We start from the raw sequence: 22,404 nt of genomic DNA, 5'->3' as shown, positions 1-22,404 counted from the left end.
ACATGAGGAGCCACACTGTCTCCTATAACTGGAACTCACATTTCTTCTTCCCTTCCCACTTCATGCCACTTAGCAATCAAGAAACAATTTAAAATGTTATCTTTTCAAGGAGACCTTCTATGATCTGCTGTACTAAAATGTTCTTCTATTATCATTACTCACAGTATCTTCCAACTTCTCCTTCACATAATTTATTTCAGTTGACTGTGTGCTCCAGGAAAACAACAATGTGAATCTGCCTTACAACAAACACAATATTGTATAAATATGTGCTCAGTAAGGCTTTTTTTGAAAGAATTTTTGAATTTGGAAGTCAGAGGAAATATCAGAGCACTAGCAGTTGAGGTAGTAAAGGCAGAAGGAACTGGAATTAGTCATATCCTGAAGATTAGGAAAGACTAGTAAATAAGAGAAAGAATAGAAGAAACTACAAATCACATATTTAAAGGAGTACTTTGGTCATGAGTATAAGGCTGAACAAAAACAGTTTTATTTTTAAGTTAGTTTCATTTCATATAACTTTACAGAAACTGTTGCTAGACAGCAAATCACTTTTCAAAAAATTATTTTAATTACTTTTTTAACTTTAATACAGATAGATGCACTGACATTATTATCATCATTTTGCATGTCTAGGCTAACATTTAATAGAAAGCCAATATAGATTTAAAGAAGTTTCATGACAGACTTTTTTTATTTTAAAGAGATTAACAAAGCAGATCACAACAGAACAATGTAAGCAACACAGTATTTCACCAGAAGACAACCCATAATTAACACTGACTACCATAATGTCTCTTTCTTTGAAATAGTTGAGCATAACTTCATATATAATAGTATCAAATATAACAAGTTAGTATAAAATCATTAAAGAGAATGAAAGCGTTAAGGACATTCAGAGCCAAATAACAGAAAACAAACAACGACTACGATATTATCTCATTTTCCATATATAATTTGTTTATACTGTCACACACAATACAATCGAATAAGATACAACACGATAGAACCAAAGGAAACTGAAGAGCAGAAGCACGGTAGGACTTCAGAGTAAGATGATATTAAATCAGCACTGGCTATTATAATGACTTGCTTTCCTCAAAATAGCTGTTCATACCATCACAGATAATAAAACCAAACAAAACAGATTAAAACCATTCTAACTGGTGAATGAAACATTATAAGGCTTGAGGGCAATGTAATGGGGAATCATGATTACCATAAACTCTTATGTACTCTTACTATTTCTTACACTAGGGAGACTATACGGTATTTATACATGTGAGTTTGATTTATTTTGCTTATGAGTATGATCTCAAGTTGCGCCCATTTATTTAAAAATATCTTAAGATGATCATTCTTTATAGCTGAGCAGTACTCCATTGTATAAAAATACCACAAATTTTTTATCCATTTCTCAGTTGATGGACACTTAGGTTGTTTCCAAGATCTGGCTATTACAAATTGTGCTGCTATAAACCTTGGTGCACATATATCACTGTGGTATGATATTTTCATTTCTTCTGGGAATATGCATAGAAGTGGAATAACTAGGTCAAATGGGACTTCCAATCTCAGCTTTTTAAGGAATCTCCAGACTGACCTCCACAATGGTTGCACCAGTCTACACTCCCACCAAAAGTGCAGGAGAGTTCCTTTTTCCCCACAGCCTCTCCAGCATTTGTTGTTGGTAGTTTTCTTGATTCTGGCCATTCTTTCAGGAGTGAGATGGAATCTCAGTGTGGTTTGAATTTGAATTTCTCTAATGACTAACGATGATGAAATTTTTTTTTCTTGTATTTATTTCGCATTTGTATTTCTTCATCTGAGAACTATGTATTCATCCCAGATGCCCATTTTTGGATTGGGTCCTTGAATTTAGGGGTTCAGATTTTTTTTAATTCTCTATATGTTTTAGACAGAAGTCCTTTGTCTGAGGGAGAGTTAACTAAGATTTTTTCCCAGTTTGTAGGTTTTCTTTTCACTATGCTGGAGATTTCTTTTGACATGCAGAAACTTTTTAATAAGAAATGATCCCAGTTATTGATTCTGTGGAGTATTTCCTGTGCGGTTTGGGTCATGTTCATGAATACTCTACCTACTCCTATGTTTTCAAGGTTTCTACCCAATTTGTCTTCCAATAGATTTAGTGTTTCTGTTTTAGTATTCAGATCTTTGATACATTTATATTTTAGTTTAGTATATGGTGATAGGCATGGGTCTCATTTTAGTTTTTGGCATATGGAGAGCCAGTTTTTCCAGCACCATTTATAAATGAGACTGTCATTCTTCCAGTGAACATGTTTGGCCCCTTTATCAAACATAAGGTGGTTCAGTGTGTTTGTAGTTGTAGTTGTATCTTCTAATCTATTCCATTGATCATCAGATCTGTTTTTATTCCAGGACTATATTGATTTTATTACAGTAGCTTTGTAGTATAACTTCAAGTCAAGGATTGTGATGCCTCCTGCCTTGCCTTTGCTGATTAGAATTGCCTTTGCTATTCTAGGTCTCTTCTTGTTCCAGATGAATTTTAGGAGGGATTTCTCTAGATCTATGAGGTATGTTGATGGTATGTTCATTGGGATTGCATTGAATCTGTATAATAGTTTTGGGAGAATGGCCATTTTCACAATATTTATTCTTCCTATCCATGAACAAGGGATGTCTTCCATTTTCCAGTATCCTCCTCAATTTCTTTTTTCAGGGTATTATAATTTTCCCTGCATAGATCTTTTACTTATTTTGAGAGATTAATTACTAAGTATTTCATTTTTTGGATGCTAGTGTGAAGGGTGTGGCTTCTCTTATTTCTCTGTCAGTGATTTTGTTGTTAGTGTATAGAAATGCTATTGATTTTTGAGTATTGATTTTGTATTCAGCTACATTGCTGAATTTATTTATTATATCTAGGAGTCTTTCAATGGAGTTTTGAGGCTCTTCTATGTAGAGTATCATATTATCTGCAAATAATAATTTAACTTCCTCTTTTTTCCTATCTTTATCCATTTTATTTCTCTCTCTTGTCTAATTGCTCTGGATACTATTTCCAGTACTATATTGAATAGGAGCAGTGATAAGGGGCATCTTTGTCTTGTGCCTGATTTTAAGGTAAAGGCCTTCCTTTTTTGGCCATTTAGTATGATACTGGCTATTGATTTGTCATAGATGGCCTTTATCATATTGAAGTAAAGACCATCTATTCCAATTTTTGTAAGGTTCTTATCATGAATGAGTTTGGGATCTTATCAAGAGCTTTTTCTGCATCTATAGAAATGATCATGTGTTTCTTACTTTTGGCTTTATTGATATAGTGGATTACATTTATTGACTTATATATGTTGAACCATCCCTGCATGCCTGGGGTGAATCCCACTTGGTCATGGTGTATAATCTTCTTGATGATTGGCTGCATCTTATTTGCCAATATTTTATTGAGGATTTTTGCATCTATGTTCATTAAGGAGATTGGCCTATAGTTCTCTTTTTCAGTTGGGTCTTTCTCAGGGTTTGGTACCAGCGTAATATTTGCTTCCAGGAATGACTTAGAAAGGATTGCTTCCCTTAGGTTTCATTGAAGAGTTTGAAGGGTGTCAGCATTAAGTCTTCTTTGTATTTCTTGTAGAATTCCTCAGTGAATCCATCTGGGCCTGGGCTCTTCTCTATAGGTAAGGACTTAATTACATTTTCAATGTCATTATAGAAATTGGGTTATTCAGCAGTTTTACATCTTCGTGACCTAGCTTTGGTACTTCGTATGTTTCTAGGAATCTGTCTATTTCTTCTGCATCAGAGACTTTGAAAGAATTGATTCATAAAAGCAGTGGTGAGATAAAGAGGACGTGTGGGCAGAGCCTATATCATTGGTGGGAAAACTTACACATAATTTGAACTTTTCTGTTAGGTAGCTTCAAAATAACATGAATCTTTGAAAAAAATTAACTGCATAGTAAGAAGGTGTTTATATGAGGTTTCATCATATATAATTGGAAAAAATGTATCTGTGATGAAAAAAAACAAAAGGCTGTCTTCCCCAAAGAAAACTGTAATACCAGAACTTATGAATGGCAACAAATGCAGCCTATATTTAAAAAGAAAGGACATGGCCAATATGCTCACCAACAGATGAATGGATAAATACAATGTGACACATATACACGATGGAGCAGTACTCAGTCCTGAGAAAGAGGAACTTCAGTCACTTGTAGGAAAATAAATAGTTATTTTTTATCATATTGCTAAGTGAAACAAATTAGAAACAGGAGGACATATTGTATGGTTTCTCTTATATAAGAAACCTAAAATTAGCAGAAGAAAATAACAGAGATTAAAGAAATGGAACTAGGAGGCTGGGGATTTAGCTCAGCGGCATAAGCACCTGCCTTGCAAGCAGGTGGTCATGAGTTTGATCCCTGGTACCGATAAAACTGAAAAAGACAAAAAAAGAAAAAAAGAAATGGAACTAAAACCAAGCTCTTAACCAAGAGCTTTTGAAAAATAAGCAAAATCAACAAATCTTTAGTTAAAGTAACCAGCAATGATGGACACACAGAGAAACAAATAATAAAACCATAAATGAAAGAGGAAGCCTCACAATTGATAACAAGAAAACAAACAAAAAGATTTCGAGAACTACTATGAAAAATTACATAATAGAAAATTGGATAATCTAAAAGAAATGGAAAGACTGAAACATGATGAAATAAGAATCTTTACATAACAGTGAGTAAAGAAAGTGAAGCTTCCTATCACTTAAAAGCCAAGGACTAGAGAACTGGGGTAAATTCTATTAAATATTTTAGGGAAAACCAATGCCAATCTTCAAACTCTTATAAAAGATTGAAGATGAGAGAACATACTTACAAACTAATTTTGAAAGACCTGTATTAACCTTACAGCAATGCCAGAAAAGGTGTAAAAAAATTATAGACTTTCCCAGAAAGATGACCTAAAAATGTCCAATGTGTTTTAAAAAATTCTCACCACCACTAAATAGGGGCCGACAAAAGGATCACAACAGGCTATCACTTCACATTGGTTAGGATAGTTGTTATACAAAATGGTGAGCAATAACACAATTGGAAAGGGTACAAAGCAAAGTGAGCCTGGGAGGCTGGTACTGGCAATTGGCACAGCCGCATTGTAGAAAATTGCAGAGATGCTTCAAAAAATTCAAAAAATAACTACTACAAGATCCAGCAATACTACTTCTGAGCCTATATCCAAAAGAATGAAAATCACTGTCTTGAAAAGATTTGCGCATCTCCAGGCTCATTTCAGCGTTATTTACAATAGCCAAGATATGGAAGTAACCAAACTATTCATCAATTAACAAATGGGTACAGAAACTATACTTTATATATGAAAGACGTATTATTCTGACATAAAGAAGAATAAAATTGTTCCATTTGCAACCACATTGATGAATCTGGCAGATACTGTGCCAAGAGAAATAAACCAGACATAGAAAGTGAGACACTGTGTTATCTCATTTATATGTAGAATCTTAAACACATTGAGGTAGAAAATGCAATGCTGGTGATGAGAGCTAAGAAATAGGCAGACATTTGTCAGGGGTCAAATGGATTCAGATATTCAGGATAAATGTACTCCAGAGATATAATGACGTATTCTGTACCGCATTCTTGAATTTTGCTTTGAGATTGATCTAAAGAGTTTTCACCACCACCATAAAAAGTAACAAAAGAAATGAAAAATAACTATATGAGGTGCTGAGTGTGTATTTTGTTTGTTGCAATAACTTCACAATTGCATACATATGTGAAAATATAGCATTTTGTACCTTAAATACTTAAGGCTTGCATTTGCTAATTAAATGTGAGTAAAGCTTAAAAAAGAAGTGTAGTATGGCGGCAGAGGAGGAGATCTGAGGATGATGTTAATTCATCACTGTTTTATTCTAGACAGTACAGCAGGTGTAAGACATGCCTCGCCCCTGGCTTCCTGGCTTGTTTCTCTCTTCAGCTTCCTCCTGGTCTTTTTCCCTCACTCCCAGGAGATGCCAGCCTCCCACTTGCATCAACCTGCACTTCTTCCACTTTCCTGTAAACACTTTCCTAGAATCTGCATTTGGCTGGCTGCCGGTTACCCGTTAGATCTTGGAGCGGCTCATCAGAGCTCCCACCTACCTCTCCTTTTGTGCCCTCCACATCTTTACTCATTGTATCATTCACCAGGGTTCTAAAGGCTTTTGAATTTGTGAAGCACAGGACTAACCATGGGCTGAGTCAGACGCTGTCCCAAAGTCCTTTAATTTGTAGTTGAGGGAGAATTTGACTGAAATTGTGTGGTGCTCCGTCTCATTTAGCTTCTTGGGAAACCTAGTGAGTAATTTTTGGCTCGTAGGGATGAAAAACACCTCCTTTCACCCTAGAGAAAATGCTGAATTCTCTTCTGTCTTTCTTGTTTTAAATAATAAAGATACATACTTAGTGCTTTCTTCTTCCTCAGTTCCTCTAAAGAAGTTTTAATTCATTGCTTTTAGATGTGATAGTCCTGCACATTGATATAGAAAGAATGGATCCGTTTCTGTATACTAAAGATCTTTCTATTTCCTAATGTCTATCTTTTATTTTTCTTTTTATTTATATTTTGGGTTTCTGATGTGGAAGGAGAACCAAGAAGTAGAGAGAGGAGGGAGGGGCAAGAAATGAGATTAAATAGGAAGGGAGAATTGGAATGTGTGTGTACGTGTACCAAGTCTCTATGAGGAATGTAATTATGTAAACATACAAATAAATAGATCCAAGAGCTGGAGGGAGGGGAAGGATAAAGCAGAATAAAAACAGAATCAAGATATGTCATTATTATGCACTAATTCCTCCTGATGAATGTCATCATTGTGTACTGTAAGCATGTACAAATTTTTTAAAGGTATACATTTGATATATCCAAAAATGATGTGGAAGGAATTCACACAAGGAAATGTATCTATGCACGTATTTACTACATATATGAATAGTATCTATTTAAGAACAACTCCTACCCTATGATTCTCAGACCACACACCTAAGCATGCAAAAAAATCTTCATTTTACCATAAATAACTAATTTTCTTTTTCCAACCCCATTCTACAGATGTGAGAAATTCTGTCCCAGTTGATTCAGTTTCAGTTTGCAACAAGATCGTCAGTTGCAACTAGATCTTAAAGTTGATTAAACTCTTCTACTTCTATCAGAGAGCTCAGATGCCAGAGAACAGTGATGAGTACTTTGTATGTGATCATCATCTTCTCACTGGGCACTCCTGAAGTCATTCTAGATGCTCAGAGGCTTTCTACATCATCTTGCAGATCATTTCTGTGTTTTCTTCATGACTCCTGGAAGCTGTGAGAGGCCTGCCAGTCTGCTCTGCCATGTCCAGATCCCCCTCAAGGACTCTACTTCTCATCCACCTTTCTCATACCCACCCTACATCGGAATGTGCAGAAGTTCTTGAGATTTGACTCAGGGTCATCCCACGATAACCTGCCTGGGACTTTCTGTCTATTTGTCCCTTGATCTAGAAGTAGGGTGTAGGGGCTCTGCACAAAATTTGGTATGGGAGCCACAGAATAGTGGAAGGACCCATGCAAATATCTTAATATTATCTTTCAGGACAAGATCGGCACCTCTGGCATATGTCACTGCTTGTGAAAGGGTTCTGAGGTTGACAAAAGATAAACCAATAAAAGAGACAGTGAACAAAGAAAGGATTAGGGTAGAACACTGAAGCAGTTAAAGGAAAGAAATGCTGCTGAAGGATTTTCACAGGCACTAATGCCCTTGAACATGATCTCAAATGAAAGATGATACCACATCTTTTGCTATCTTTTCTATCAAGAAAAGGAAGTTGCATACATGATACTGTTTCTAGAATTACTGAAACATAAACGAACCATGTGTCATGCAATTACTGTAGAGTCTCAGACAGTAGAAATCATCCAGTACTCATTCCAGTAGCACATATACAAAAACAGTAGAAGCCATCCAGAAATCTGCATGTTTGGCTCATTTCTTACACACAGCAAAAAATTTTCATCAGCTCCTTTATTTAGAGTTGTGACACCTTTCTAGCTATAGGTCTATATTTTGATAAATGTTTAAGAATAATAAAAGGAAGTGCCAAAATATACTTCTGCCCATTTTCTAAAATAACTCTTCCTGACTCTAAAATAAAATACTTTCATTTAGAACATTCAAGCAATACAGGGGAAACAAAGCCTAAAGAAGAAAATAAGGTCCCCCATAATTCTATCACTCAGAGATAGCTATGATTAACTTCCTGATGTACACTCTTTCAGTCTTTCCATCAATATCCAGACGTGTATTTATTAGTGTAAATGTAGTGACACTTCACATGTATTTTTTAACCACACTTCTATCTTGTTGTGACCGTTGTCCAAATCGTTAACTCTCTTCTAAAATAATTCTTATGTGTGCTCCAGATTGTATCATTGTTATACACCATAATCCATGAATCCATTTCCCTATGGTCCAATTTTTAAATTTTTTCCTTTTTTTGACTATTTCATTAAAAAATAAAGAAGAAATTACTTTTGACATTACCAGTATACAAATCAAAATCACGTGGTTCAGGGATTGAAAAAGCCAGAACGGAAGATTAACTTGGCAGCATTGCTGAGACATTTTTAGGAGCTGTTTAAATGCAAAGCAAGATGCCATCAAAGCAGAAGTCTGAGCACCTATTCAAGAGATAACTAGAAGAGAAGAAGGCGCAGTGTAGACACGTTAAAAAGGAATATAATGAGACTTGAAGAAAGACAATGCAGGAAGCAAAATTGAGACTAAGATTATTTTTAAGAAGCAATTTTGTTAACTTTCATAAGAGACAATTCAGGACTAAAGTTGATGGAAGGGTCTAAAGTGGTCTGAGGCAGATCATTTTGCTACCAGCAACCTGCGGCCTCCTTGCTGACAGGTAAGCACTGGGTGTCATCATCCAGCTGGTCCAGGTAACACACTGACCTGTGGAATTTCAGACATGAAATTTTAGGTTCATATGACTAACTGTAGAAGAACAATGAAAGTTTGCTTCCCCAAAGTGTCTCTTGGAACCCAGGCCCTTATGATTCATTTGTGCTAACCCATCAGTAACAAGATTTTGAAATGATTTTTAAGCCAAAGTATTTTCTCCAACTTGAAATGGAAACAACATGAGGACGCAAAGTTAGAAACAAATAGACAAAAACAATCATTCAACCAGAAAAGTATTTTCACCATGTTCAAAACTGTTAGATTTGCTCAAAGAGAACATGAGTCCTTTAAAGCAGAAGAGCCGGACATGATTCTCAAGACTTTTCTTGTTCAAAGTACAGTCCAAGCAATATCCCAGTAGGAGAGCTCTGTCTCTGACCTTCAGTTTGTGTCATGATGTAGGCAAAAGACAGTGACAAGTTTTTTGCTTTTTAGATCTTCTCAGAGAGATGTTCATAGGGGGCAAATGAAAGTCATTGGAACACTTAAAGGGCAGCAACCTCTCCTAGCCTACAGCTTACATCTCACGGGACTGGTCTGCATTGCCTTCTCTCCAGGAAAGCAAAAATGAAAGTTGAAAAAGAAGTTCAAGGATTAAGTTTCCATGTGTGTCCCCATTCACAACAGATGGCCTCCACACCGACAAGCTTTTCACATTTGGCGATCTCCAGATGGGCAAATAAAATGCCATTTTGATCTGACTGTAAATTTGGGAAGAGGATTGTTACAATCTTTCAATCAAGCAGAAACAAAAATGAATTTTCACTAGGCAGAAACTCTATTAAAATAATAAACATTAAATCTATATAAGTATTCAACATAAAAATGTATTAGTCTTCACTGAAGCTTAAGGTTTAGGTTGTTGCGAGCCTTGTAGAAAACAATTTTATAAATAACTGTGGAGCAGCTTTGATAGATTATGAATGTAGTGTAGTTACAGAAAAATCCATTGGTAAATCTCATAAGGGTCAATGTGCACTGGAAAAAATGTCCTTATTTTAATAATTTCATTAAAAATTCAGTAGAGTAATTTTCTACTCAAGACATGCTTAAAATTATCTTTTTTTCTTTCCTTTACAATCAATGTTCCCTAATATTCCTAAAATAATTCCTTTCCTCTTCATTTTTACAACTAAAACTACAGCCATATCATCCAGGATCTGTTTGATTTATGCAGTACTGCACACAATTAATGTCTTGCCTTTGACTTGGTGTTTGATTCTTCTCTGCCACCTAATCCAAACTCTCCAATATTTTCAATTATGTAGTGCCACCACCATACACACACACACACACACACACACACACACACGCACAGCTAAAATGGAGGACGACAACTATAACAAGAATTTGGGAATATGAATTTTTGTGTGAATTTCAGTTCTGAAAAGTACTTGCTTTTGAAAATAGAACAATGACAATCCACACATTTGTGATTCCACGTTTATGACTTTGCATTTGCATGCTAGAATATCAAACTTAGTCCACACATTCATATGGAGATATTTAATTCATACCTACATCATTAAACACCAAAGTGAACCAAGAGCTAAGTATATGGTCAATTTTTAGTTAATAATGATTTAAAGGGAGCCAGGGGTTTAGCTTAGTGGTGTAAGCCCCTGCCCTGGCAAACACGAGATCATGAGTTTGATCCACAGCACACACACACAAAAATAAATAAATAAAATCTAAAGATTTTTTTTTATCCACCAAGTCTTAAGTTAAAAATTACAATAGTATCTGATAGCTATGGTATAGCATATGACATGAGGCCAAGATAAATTTATGCACAGAAAACTTTAGTGAGGAATAATGTAGTATACTAGTAGATGACCATCGTCTCTAGAGTCCAGCAGACCTGGGTTCTAACCACTTAAACATGAGCTTTTATCGTGGGAAGTTATCTTCCACTCCAAGCCTAAGATTCTACATAAACCAAATAAAGAAAACAGCAGTACATATACATATTGAGCTTTGAAAGGATTAAATTATATGGTACATATAAATGAAACCCTTTTGTGCATTTTAACACTATGTCCCCCACCCACAATAACACACCCAGAGTTATAATTATTTTAGGCATCAGTTAATCTTCCCTTACAAACACATAAAAGAATGGGGGCTCTGACTCATGGTAGACAAGGCTGAGCAAAACATCTTAGACACTGTACTATATCTTTGGTTTATTGTGGTGGTGATAAAATTCTCTTGTCATATCCTTCATTAATCCTAAATTTTAGCCACATCAAAAATCTTTATTTAAAGAGAAAAAAAGAAAAAAAAAACAGAAAAAGGGTAGAAATAATACCTAATTTCAAAAAAATAAACAGTAAGGAATCACTAGCTGATAAATTACATATTGTCCTCTTAGAAATAGTTGTTCAAGTTACAAAAGTAACTCATACAAAGTGGACATTCAAACAGTGAGACTGCAAGCAGTTGTGTTCAATGATCCAACAAAATTTAGCAATATGGTTATCAAGCCTACACACTTAAACATACATGCAGTTATATCCTTTAGAGCACTTTCTTTTCCCCACTTTTTTACAATAGTAATTACATGTTTAGGGTTATGTTACTCCTACATTTCTTTCTTTTTTTTTTTTTTTTTTCTTGGTACTGGAGATTGAACACACGTCTGCCTGCTTGTAAGGCAGGTGCTTATGCCGCTGAGCTAAATCCCCAGCCCACTCCTACATTTCTTATCACGTCAAAAATCTTATTCTTACAATAAATTCTATATTCTTTTATACCTCCCAAAATTTCACTTCATTCTCTCATCTATAACGCTAAGTTCTTTTCTTTAAATTTAGATAGTCAGCAAGTCATTCAGTGGTTTTCTAGTTAGTACCATGTATGTAAAAGTCACTCAGTTCTGATATGCTGCCTCATCCATCACCAGGAATGATGTGTCTGCTTTCAGTTGGCTGCATCTTGGCTTCTTACCTTATCACACTGTAGTTCTCCTTTTCAGAAGTTACACTTTCATCAGAAAAGATCAACAGTTCTTGGAAAACAAAAAGTGTCTTTTCTTGAAGATACAGAAGACAGTGTGTGTATATGACCCTTAAACACAACTTTAAAAACCACGTAGGATTTCACCCAGGTGGGTGCCCACCATCCAGGCGTGTTGGGAACCATCTTCTTCATGGCTGAATCTGCAAATCTTGCCAAAATGCTGGTGCTCAGAATTTCTGCTCCAACGCCTTGAGAACCCATCATTCTAATTATATGTTCTGTTCGTACTACTGTCTGGCTTTACTCCATCACCTCTTTGACACAGCCACTCTCATGTTATTTTCACATGAGTCATTTCATTTGATCTTGCTTTGTGATATGCTGACCATTCTTTATGCAGCATTCCAAGAGTAGAGTTGTTCACTTTTCATACATGTATCAACTAGAAAAATGTTTTCTTCTGACTTTAAAATACTTTCATTAGATGAACACTTAGCAATCCAAAGAGTCTTTAGAATACTTGAGAATAAAAATACTAAAGGAATTCATGGCACAATACAGTGGAAGAAGCCCATAATTGGACTTAGGCCAAGCTCTTACAAGCTATGTGAGCTTTTAACCCATTTCCTCATCTGGTGAGGGGAGGTAAGCATATCTAAAGCATAGGGTTGTGACGTGGATGGAATTAGATAATGTAAAAAATATATCACCTCATATAATATGTGAGGCATTAACAAGGACTCCATTTCCACAGCCTCTTTCCTCCCTGCTCAGCATCTCTTCTCTAATTCAGCATAGAGCGAAGAGAAAGCACTCATGTATCCTTAGAATCTTTCTGAGATGTACGTTCTTGCCCAGGAGATGAAGTTTACTTATAGCATGAAGTGATGAGGGTGCCGTCAGCACTTTGCATAAAGACAACACTGAGTTTATTCTCCTGAAAGCAAATCTCAGCTAAGCTAGAACAATACACTGTCCCAGTCTTGCAGAGAAGTGATTTGCTCTTTTTGTATTTCTGATAAATGAGTCTATTGTGAACATTTTTTAATGAAAAACGATCCGGGAGAACCATAAGAAATTTTAAGCAGAGCATTAGAATTTCAAGATGGGAGAGTAAATGACATACTGCTTCTTCCAGCAGAGGCTGATTTCTTACCTCTTTTGCTTCCTTCCTTCTTTCTCCACTGGCCTCACATGTGTGCCAGGTTTGGATTTCGTTTTATGTAGGGCCTGTCTTCCACCCTTTTGTGTGCTTGCTTCAGTAACCTCCTAAAACGCTGGTGATTAGTGCTGGGCTCATTTTCCTCATGCTTCCAACTTGCCTCAATTCATTCTTAGTAAGGTTTTCATCCTGAGTACATTTCTTACCAGAGATGAACTCTCTCAATGCTGGGACTTGTCAAAGTGTCTTTCACCTCTGTTTCAGGTTTATATTCGTGGTCAGAGATGGTTTACAAAAGGTAAGGAGGTTTTGATATGAAAGCTTGCCCTGTGCTTCTTTTCATTGTCTCATTTCCCCTCTGTTATAGATGTACCTGGAGGTCACCAAGGCTGCAAGTTCTTGCTTTGAACAAGACTTGCCCTGACTCTGAGCCTCAGATAGACAGTCAAACGTCACGCATTCATCTGAACATTTCACCTTGTGGCCTAGACTTTCTGTAAATCCTAGAATATCTTAAATATTAAACATGAGCGATTTGTTATTAAATTAAAATATTTTGCATTAAAAGCATAAAGAATGGTCCTCCACATTTTCCTCTACTACTCTGATACTTATACGTAAGATTCAAATGGGTTTTCCTGTAAGTTGTTTATTCAGATTAATACATTAAAATGTATAGTGAAGACAGCTCTTATAATGAAAAAATTATCGTTTTTGGCAATCATTCTTTTTTGTTGCTGTTGTTGGTTTTTGGAGCTTTTCCCCCCCAACGATAACAGAGAAACCTCTCTGAGTCCCCTGCTCTTCTAGACATACACAGGCCAACTTTATATTTTCACATAAACTATTCTAGAACCTAGATCTATATGAATTCCCCCATGAATTAAGATTCTAAACTGTGATCCAATATTCGTGGCCAAGATAAAAACAGTCAATGATTGTGACATTTTAAACAACATATTGAAAGTGAAAGATGATCCCAAAGACTCTTTGGTCTGGTCCTCGCCGTTGTAATTATGCCAGGAGTTCTCTGTAAAAGTAATTAGGAGAGTCGAAACAGTGAGCACTCTCCAGATGTGATCTTACCAGTGGCCTCAATATATGACATCAATGAGTTAAATGAGGAAACTACCAGAGGCCAAACATCTAGGTTTTAAGTTTCAGATGAGGATTTTGCTTGTGTTCACCTCAGGAAATGAATATTGCATTCATAAATTGTTGTGCTTATCCAGGAGATGAACCATAACAGTTTCATTTAGCCCTTGGGTATTAAATTTCTTTAACACTTTGCCACATTAGAATATGTTTTCCATCTGACTCTTATGATGCAATATTTGAAGGGAGAAATGGCCAAGTGACATTCCATAACAAGCCATAAAAGTTTATGATGCACATAGTAAGATAATTGGCACAACAGGAATTGAATACTACCTTATGGATAATATTTGATAAGATAAGGCATGTATGAAAATCATAACATTTCAATCAAGCAATGATGGCTACTTTAGAATGCATTTGTTTTATTATTTCCATAATGGATTTTACAGTGCCAGAACAGGTTCTGCTCTATAAGAAAGATGAAAAAAGAACCATATTCTTTTTCCTCCTCCATTTATTTTCCATTGCAGTCTTTTGCTTGTGAGTTTTATTCTTTCTTCCCGCCCCACTCCGCACTACATTGTTTTACCACAAGCTGTTGATAAATGATTTGTTGAAACCCAAAGCTAGTGGATAGAAATGTTTTATTCTTCTACTTGAGTCAGCATTCTTTGGATAAAGTCCTTTTACAATATTAATTAAATCATTCATAGACAGTATCCTTTCTTCTAGTTTCCAGGTTTTCTAAACCTCACACCTGTTTTTCTTTGGGTTTTGTGATATATCAGCTTATAAATCTTCCTGGATTTCCCAGTATAGCTTCTTATGAAATAACACTTTTTTCCCCACAAAACTTTAGCCCAACTGTTTTCAATAGTGGCAGTCAGGCCTAAAGTTGTCAATCAAAGAACAGCTTATCAGTCTGAGCTTTTTCTTTTTAAGCTTTTACTCAGTGACTTTTGAAACTTGTCAACACCCAGTTGATTTTAGCCCTAACAATAAAGTCACACTCTGTCTCCCACATAGAAGCTTTAAGATTAAATTCTGATGTCATATACGTCATATTTACATAGTTAAAACTCATAACAAGCAACCCACAGGCAATAGGATGTAATAACCATGCAACAGAGCCATTTCCTGTCCCCCTTTTTTCTCTCACACTATGTTTTGTGCAGTTTATTGGATGTGAATGTTATGAAAATGAAAATCGTCTGGGTGAAACCTGCAGGCCAGGTCTGAGGTTTCAGCTGGAGGAGTATATAGAGCTGTAAATGCTTGGTCGCCTCTTATGTTATAAAACAGGAATACTTTCAACATTCCTTTCATTTCCAGAAACAGGAGAGATGGAGGCTACAATTATACACACTAGCAGCCAACTTTTAATACTTTTAATTTTCCTAATATTAAAGGAAAACAACTAATTTGGAGTCAGAAATCTTGAGACACCAAAAATTTCATAGTTTTAGTTTTTGAAACACAAAGTACCTACTTCCAATGCATTTCAAGGTGAACTTTAACCATGGACACCACTTAGGAGACTATAATCTTCTGTGTCGCTTCAAACAGCCAATTTAAGGAATTAAACATTTTTTGGCAATCACTTTAGAGTTAGAAATATGTGTGCCATTTTGAAGTAAGAAAATGAAAACCACTGTCTATGATTTAATTTAAAGACTGTCACATCAAAAGATTAAACCAGAAGTAAAAATATTGACAAGAAAATAAGTCTCTAATAGAAAGACATCATATACCCATGATTGGGCACTTTTTGTAGTTTAGTTACTTAAAGGGAAGTGAAAAGAAATGATTTTTAATGGCATTACTTTGAAAAAACCCTCTGTATAAATAAAGTCTAAAATTCCATTTTGAAGTAAGTTCTTTTGCTTTCTGAGACTGGACTTATTATTCATGCTAAAATATATACAGTTGAATTTAACACCTGAGTTCCATTACTGTGTTAGAAAATATTTGCATCACTTTTCTGTAATACCTTAAAGGAAGCATCATAGTCCTCATGCAAAACACAAGGAAATTTTAGTGTAATAATAGTTTTTCATGATTATATATACATGCATTCATACATACATGTAGGTTAAAATACTATAATAACATCTTTCATATAGTCTCCAATTTCAAATCTTCCAAATAAAAATCAGGTTATTTCATTTTTTTATCCAAACTAGATAGGAAGTTCCATTAGAACTCACTATTTTTTCCTAGCAAATAAAGTTCCTAGAGTACCTGTTTCTTAAAACTACAACAATGAAAATGCTCCTACTAGCAATACATGCATTTATATCCACACAGCATGCAATCACATGCACACATTCACACTGCATACTCATAGAATGACTCAAAGAATTCAGGGAAAGATTTTATCTAACCTTACATACTTGCTTCTCAATGGTACAGGCCTCTGGGCTAATGTTCTAAGACACGTAATTCTTCCTTTAGCATTTTGTCATTAAAAGTTCTAAATTCACAAGAAAATATTCCTAAGATCAGATGAACTGTCTTCATCACCATCCTGAAGAGCAAGCACAGGTAGCTGGTACTGGTCATCAACAGTACATTGACACGGACGTGGGTCTGGGAGACAGTATGTTGTTCTAAAGACTGTGAAACAGTGAGGATACCTAATCCTCTACCTAGTGAGATATTATGAAAGTGATGGATAAAGATCAGCAAAGACAAGGGAACTGGAGACAGGGGGAGCAGGAAGGAGGTGACCAAAGGAGAATGAAAAACAAAGAACTGAAAGAAAAAATGGAAATAAAGATTTTACAAATGGGAAGTAGACCAAGAGACAGAAGGAGCAGAGAGGGATGAGGGAGTAAGTGGATGAAAAAAATTAAGATGTGTTATATACGTGTGCCTTTCCCCACAGTAAGTGTAAGCACTGCATGCTTCAAGCATGTACCAACCAAAAAGAATTAAGGAAAAAACAAGGAGCAAGAGAAAGGAAGACTCCTGACAAGGCAGCGGAGGTGCTCGGAGGTAAAGAAGGTGGCTGAAACAAGAAACTAGAAAATTTCAAAGCAAATTTCTTTTTTAAATTTTTTTGAGCAGTGGAACTAAATGACTAACATGTAGTAACAGTACCTCACATTGCCATTTCTTAAGCTTTTTATTTCCCTAGAGAACAAAGCCTCAGGGAATACACAAAAATCAGTTACGCCAGTATTTTTAATTACAAAAATTCTAACACTTGTGTCTTACTATTTTATAGAACTGCAAAATTTGCTTAAGAGTTTATGAAACTTTAGTTATTAACACTTTAGCTATGCAAATATGAAAGCAAAGCATTCCTCTGTATGAAAAAAGTAACCATCTTGTCTCGGCCTGATTCTTTCAGTTGCATACTAACGTAAATTAAGGGTAGAGGAAGTTTAAAATTGTTTCTTGGAACTGTAAATCCTGTTGAGTGTAAGCCACTTAGAGAAGGGTGATTGGTTAAAGATTATTCATCCCTTTCAGATGGTATCAAATGTAAGGCCTACTCTCAGTGCCTGGGGTTTCTGATAGCAATTACAGATGAAATAAACTTCAAACATTCTGGAGCTTGTGTTTAATTCACAGCAACATCTGGCATCTTGGAGAGATCTCAATATGTTCATGAGATCCTGAATGGAGTGGGAAATCTCATGAAATAAGTCAAAGAGATCATTCTTTATGAGGTATGACTATAAGGTAATACGACTACTTTTTGAACTAATGCTTCAGATCCACAAATCCAGTGTTGTTTCTCAAAAAATAATCAAGTTTGAAAATCCACATTCATTCAATTTGTTGCTGCTGGACACTGAATCATTACCTTTGCTAAAAAACAGAAACACCTCCTCTCTTGAGGGTAAATTTGAAATTTGAAAATATATGAAGTTAGCATCACTAATTCTGATAAATTAAGTAAAGTATGAAAATTGAGGCAAAATTCTATTAAGTATTTAAATGAACCCATAGTATAAGGGAATTTGTTATGTGTAACACTAGCCAACACATAAATTCTTATGAAGTGTCACTGTTCTAAGTATTTGACCATCATGATTTCACACCTTACCGTACCTAACCTCATGTTGCAGGTGGCACCATCATCCCATAAAGAAATGTAGGTGGAGAGAAGAAAAACAGTCCCAGATCACAGTCTAGTAAATGGCACCACCAAGGAGTAAAACCAGGGTCCATCTCCAAATCTCTTGTTTTTAATCGCCATGACATAACCTAAGACTGATTCTAGAGGAAAACCCCAGTCAAATTCTAATCTAGTGCAAAATGCTGCTGGACTAAACATTTACACATTTTCAACTTTTAACAGTCATGATGAAATAATTTACACTTATTCCAAGGCTTGAATTTGAGTGTTTTTAGCTTTCTCACAAGAGCTCATCATACAATGAAAGATTGAGGTTTACTGAAGTAACCACACAAGTCTGTTCTATACAAGCTCTGTAGCAGCACTAAAGAAAAGTTTTTATAGTATAGACGCTGATTCTGGGGCTTTTGAAATTCTCAGGATAAAGTCTTGGCAAATGCCAAATCCTATTGTAGTTATACAAATTTTCATGGATATTTTCAATGACAGTATTTATTTGGATATTGTAATTTGGAAATACTCAAAAGAAGGGAGGATAGTTGTGTGCTTATTATGTTCCTCAGATTTTAGCTAGACAAGGAGTAGCAGAGCGTGATATGCCAGCGAGAGTGCAGACTTCAGCATCAGTCAATCCTAGGAAAAAATCTAGGTATTCGCTTAATTAGAAATGCAACTTTGGATAACTTAGTTGGATTTTCTGAATATTGCTTTGTTTTTGTTTTTGTTTTTGTTTTTGTTTTTGTTTTTTAAAGTGGACTCCAGTGCTCACTAGGTATGTGAGGATTAAATAAAATACATTTAATTGAATTTTGCTTGAAGAATTTACAGTACAACTTCCCTGGGTAACTTTTCTTCTTTTTCCAGCAATATTCTTGGGTTCCCCAACTGAAAACAAATTATCTTCCAAATCACTGCACGCAGCTTTCTTAGAGCATTTAAGAGTGTAATTATGATACTTCAATTTAGAGGCAGAGAAGAAGCTTTTACTTTTTCTTTTCTTTTCTTTTTTTTTTTTTTTTTTTTTTTTTAACTTGTCTTGTTCATGACTCAGCCCTGCTATTTTATTTGCCTAAAATTTAGCGGCTACAGCAGGCACCAATTGGGCTCCAAGTGATAGAGACACCACATGGGAGGAGGTGTGGGGTCCCACAAAGGGCTTGCAGCTGTTGAGACAGCAATTGGATTAGGCAGCCAAGACCAGAAGCATCTGGTGAAACCGACATTTTTTCACAAAATTGACATTTCTGTCATAAACCATAATTCCCAGATTTATTTTAACTACATTTAGGAAATACTTTTTTAATGGAGGAATGAGAAGATTGGGATAATTCTTTGTTTGATTATCCCTTGCTTCAGAGGGAAAGAGATTCTTTCTCTGGGCATGATAAAAGGAAGTCACATGCCTACATCTGCAGCAAGGAAAGGCTGTAGAGGCAGACATGAGAATTTTCTCCCTGTGCGGATCTCAGGAACTCTAAAATTTACTGAAGTGAATCACAGGGAAAGCTATAGAAATTTACTGGTGAAAAGTATAAGTTGAGGTTATCAATCAGCTATCATGATCATCAAACAGATGTCTGTATAGTCATACTGTCAAATTTAGTCAATTCCCCTTTCTGTAAATGTAAAGGACCACATTCCCCTGGAGAAGGTGATTCCAAATGGAGGAAGAAGGAAGCTGGCCTAAACCCAGGTCGCTCCACTTCTAATGTCTCTGGGAGATTGTGGTGTTCACAGTGACAATGCGGTGATTTTGTTTACCCAAAATAATACTGAGGTTCAAGACCCAGGACAATCTAAAAGCAAAACTAGAGAGCAAAACTAGACGCACTCTTTTTCTGGCCTAATAATCATCTCTCTCCCCACAAACCCAAGAGTTGGCTCAAAGGTTGACTTGTTCACAATGATTTCTTTATAAGAATTTACTAAACACTTAGCATCTGCCGGAGATTGTGTAAGTAGTGCTTTTAGAAATTAAAAGTAGTTCTGAAACAAACAGAAACCTCAGTCCTCCTGGATGGTAGAAAGACAGAGAATAATAAATAAGCTCAATAAATAAAATCTAGAGTTTAGTAGATGGTGATAGGTGTGGGAATATGAAATCATGAGTTATATGAGCAGTTTTAACTTCAATCAGGAAAGTCAGAGATGGTCTCAGGCAGAACAGAGGCCAGGAAGGAAGGAGGAGAGGAAGCCTGAAGCTCCCTGAGGGAAGTGCGTGTCAGGTAGAGATGGACAGGCACAACAGCTGGAGCAGAGTGTGCTAGAGACACAGTAGAGACCGACAGGAAGACAGCTAAAGAAAGAGTAACCCATGAGGGGGGGGGGGGTAATGGAAGCGGAGACGCAGGCTATGGAGGATCTTCTGGCTTTTACTCTGAGTGAAATAAAAACAATATTCATCTTGTTCCAGGCATTGAATAGGCATTGAGAGTATTCTTACAAATACTCTCTCTAGTGGGTTACCAAACAGAGAAATGGAACTCCTTTGTCAGTGAAGGCAACTACCACCACAGCTCAGAGTGTAAAGCTTGTCTTTGATCATGTAGCTATGAAGTGGATGAGCCAAGAATGTAAACTGCAGTCAGGGCTTCCTAGAACCTTAACCCAAGCATCCTTCAAAAGAGGTGAGAATCAGAAGTCCTGGACAGAATGCAACCTGCCAAAGGTGTGGCTGCCTAGCTGCAGCCCTTTGGAACCAGGCTTGGTGGTACATGGCTATAATCATAGTACCTTGGAAAACAGAAGCAAGAGGACTAAAAATTTAGGCCTAACCTGGAAAATCTAGCAAATTAGTGAGATTCTGTCTCAAAATAAATGGGGGAGGAGGGAGTATAGCTTAGTGTAAAAGCTATGGATTTAATCCTCAATACTGTTAGGTTTTTTAAAAAAGAAATCCTTTTGTGAAATAGTGGTCATAAACTGTTTCTGTTCGTGTAAGGAGTTATATCTCTATAAGATTCCCACATGCCACCCACTTTGGAATGCTCTAAATTCATAGTATAGGCAATAGGTTTGTAAGTAAATCACTCAGAAAATGTTTTAAAAACACTGATTTCAAACTTCCAATCCAGACTACTGAATCAGGAAATCACGGTTTACAAACATTTGAAGATGCAACTGTTTTTTCTTTCTCTTTTTTTTTTTTCAGGAATGCCTCATAGAGTCAGATATATGTTAGGAAGAAGGCCCTTTGAAAGTAAAACCACAAATAACAACCTCCACACAGTATATATATTTAGATGTCAACAAATTAAACAAAATTAAAAACCTCAAGTGTGGTTTGGTTGGTTGTTCAGTTAGTTGATTTACTCCTTTACATGTTTATTTATTTTTATGCTTTTGGCTCATAGCTACTGAATACTCAATAAATGTGTTTGGCTGAAAGTTTTTGAAGTAACCATTTTTTCAAATCACTCACTACTTTAGCAAATACAACACTTGATCTTTTAAAAACAAAAAGCCAAAGCCGGGAATAATTGGTTTAGACTACCATAATGTCTTCAATATCCTCTTTTGTACCTATTTTATATTTACAAGAGAAGTAAATTCTGCTTTCTTTAGAATGGAGTGATCTCCCATGGAATGGTATGAACAATCATTTTATAAATTCAGATCAATATACTTTTATTTATATAAGAGTGTGTGTGTGTGTGTGTGTGTGTATGGGTGTGTGTGTTTACAAAAGGTGTTTTCTTTTTATAGTAGTCATGAGTTGGTTTGTCATGCTGGGTTACTGACACTGTTTAGCTGGTTTTAGTTGCTACACCATCACAAAGTCATAGGTCACCTACCAGTATTGTTCAGCTCCTGGAGAGTGGAGGTCGTATTGTGGAAGGACTTTGAGATAATATGTGCTCCTCACATCCCTCTTTCCACACATTCTGCTGCTGTGGTCCAATCACAAAGGAGCAGTCTGTCACTCAAACTTAGATCCACTCAACCACTATGGCAGAATAAAAAGCAGTTTTTAGATTCTCTTTTGTTTTATGCATCTGTCACTGTAAGATCACCTTCTATTGCTGGAAACAGAGCACAGCAACCATCACATAATCCCTGCAGATTGCAGTTTGCAAAAATCACTTCCAGATAACCT

At 35.9% G+C, this 22,404-nt stretch overlaps 1 long non-coding RNA gene across 2 annotated transcripts in view; it reads right to left on the bottom strand.

Annotated features, from left to right (window-relative positions):
- Positions 1-5,899: 5,899 nt before the first annotated feature.
- Positions 5,900-22,404, bottom strand: part of LOC134472128 (uncharacterized) — a 96,263-nt gene continuing 79,758 nt past the window's right edge. For both annotated transcript variants that reach the window (XR_010041992.1, XR_010041991.1), the window contains exons 3-4: positions 22,103-22,254; positions 5,900-8,988 (exon numbers count right to left, since the gene is read on the bottom strand). This is a non-coding gene — a long non-coding RNA (uncharacterized LOC134472128). The remainder of the gene's footprint in view (positions 8,989-22,102; positions 22,255-22,404) is intronic.

The sequence above is a fragment of the Cavia porcellus genome, unplaced genomic scaffold (assembly GCF_034190915.1).
Source record: "Cavia porcellus strain 051 isolate PalLab524CR breed Dunkin Hartley unplaced genomic scaffold, mCavPor4.1 scaffold_22, whole genome shotgun sequence".
In the NCBI taxonomy this organism is placed as follows: Eukaryota; Metazoa; Chordata; class Mammalia; order Rodentia; family Caviidae; genus Cavia; species Cavia porcellus.
The sequence above is the reverse complement of the archived record's forward strand: the minus strand, read 5'-3'. Positions and strand labels throughout refer to the sequence as shown.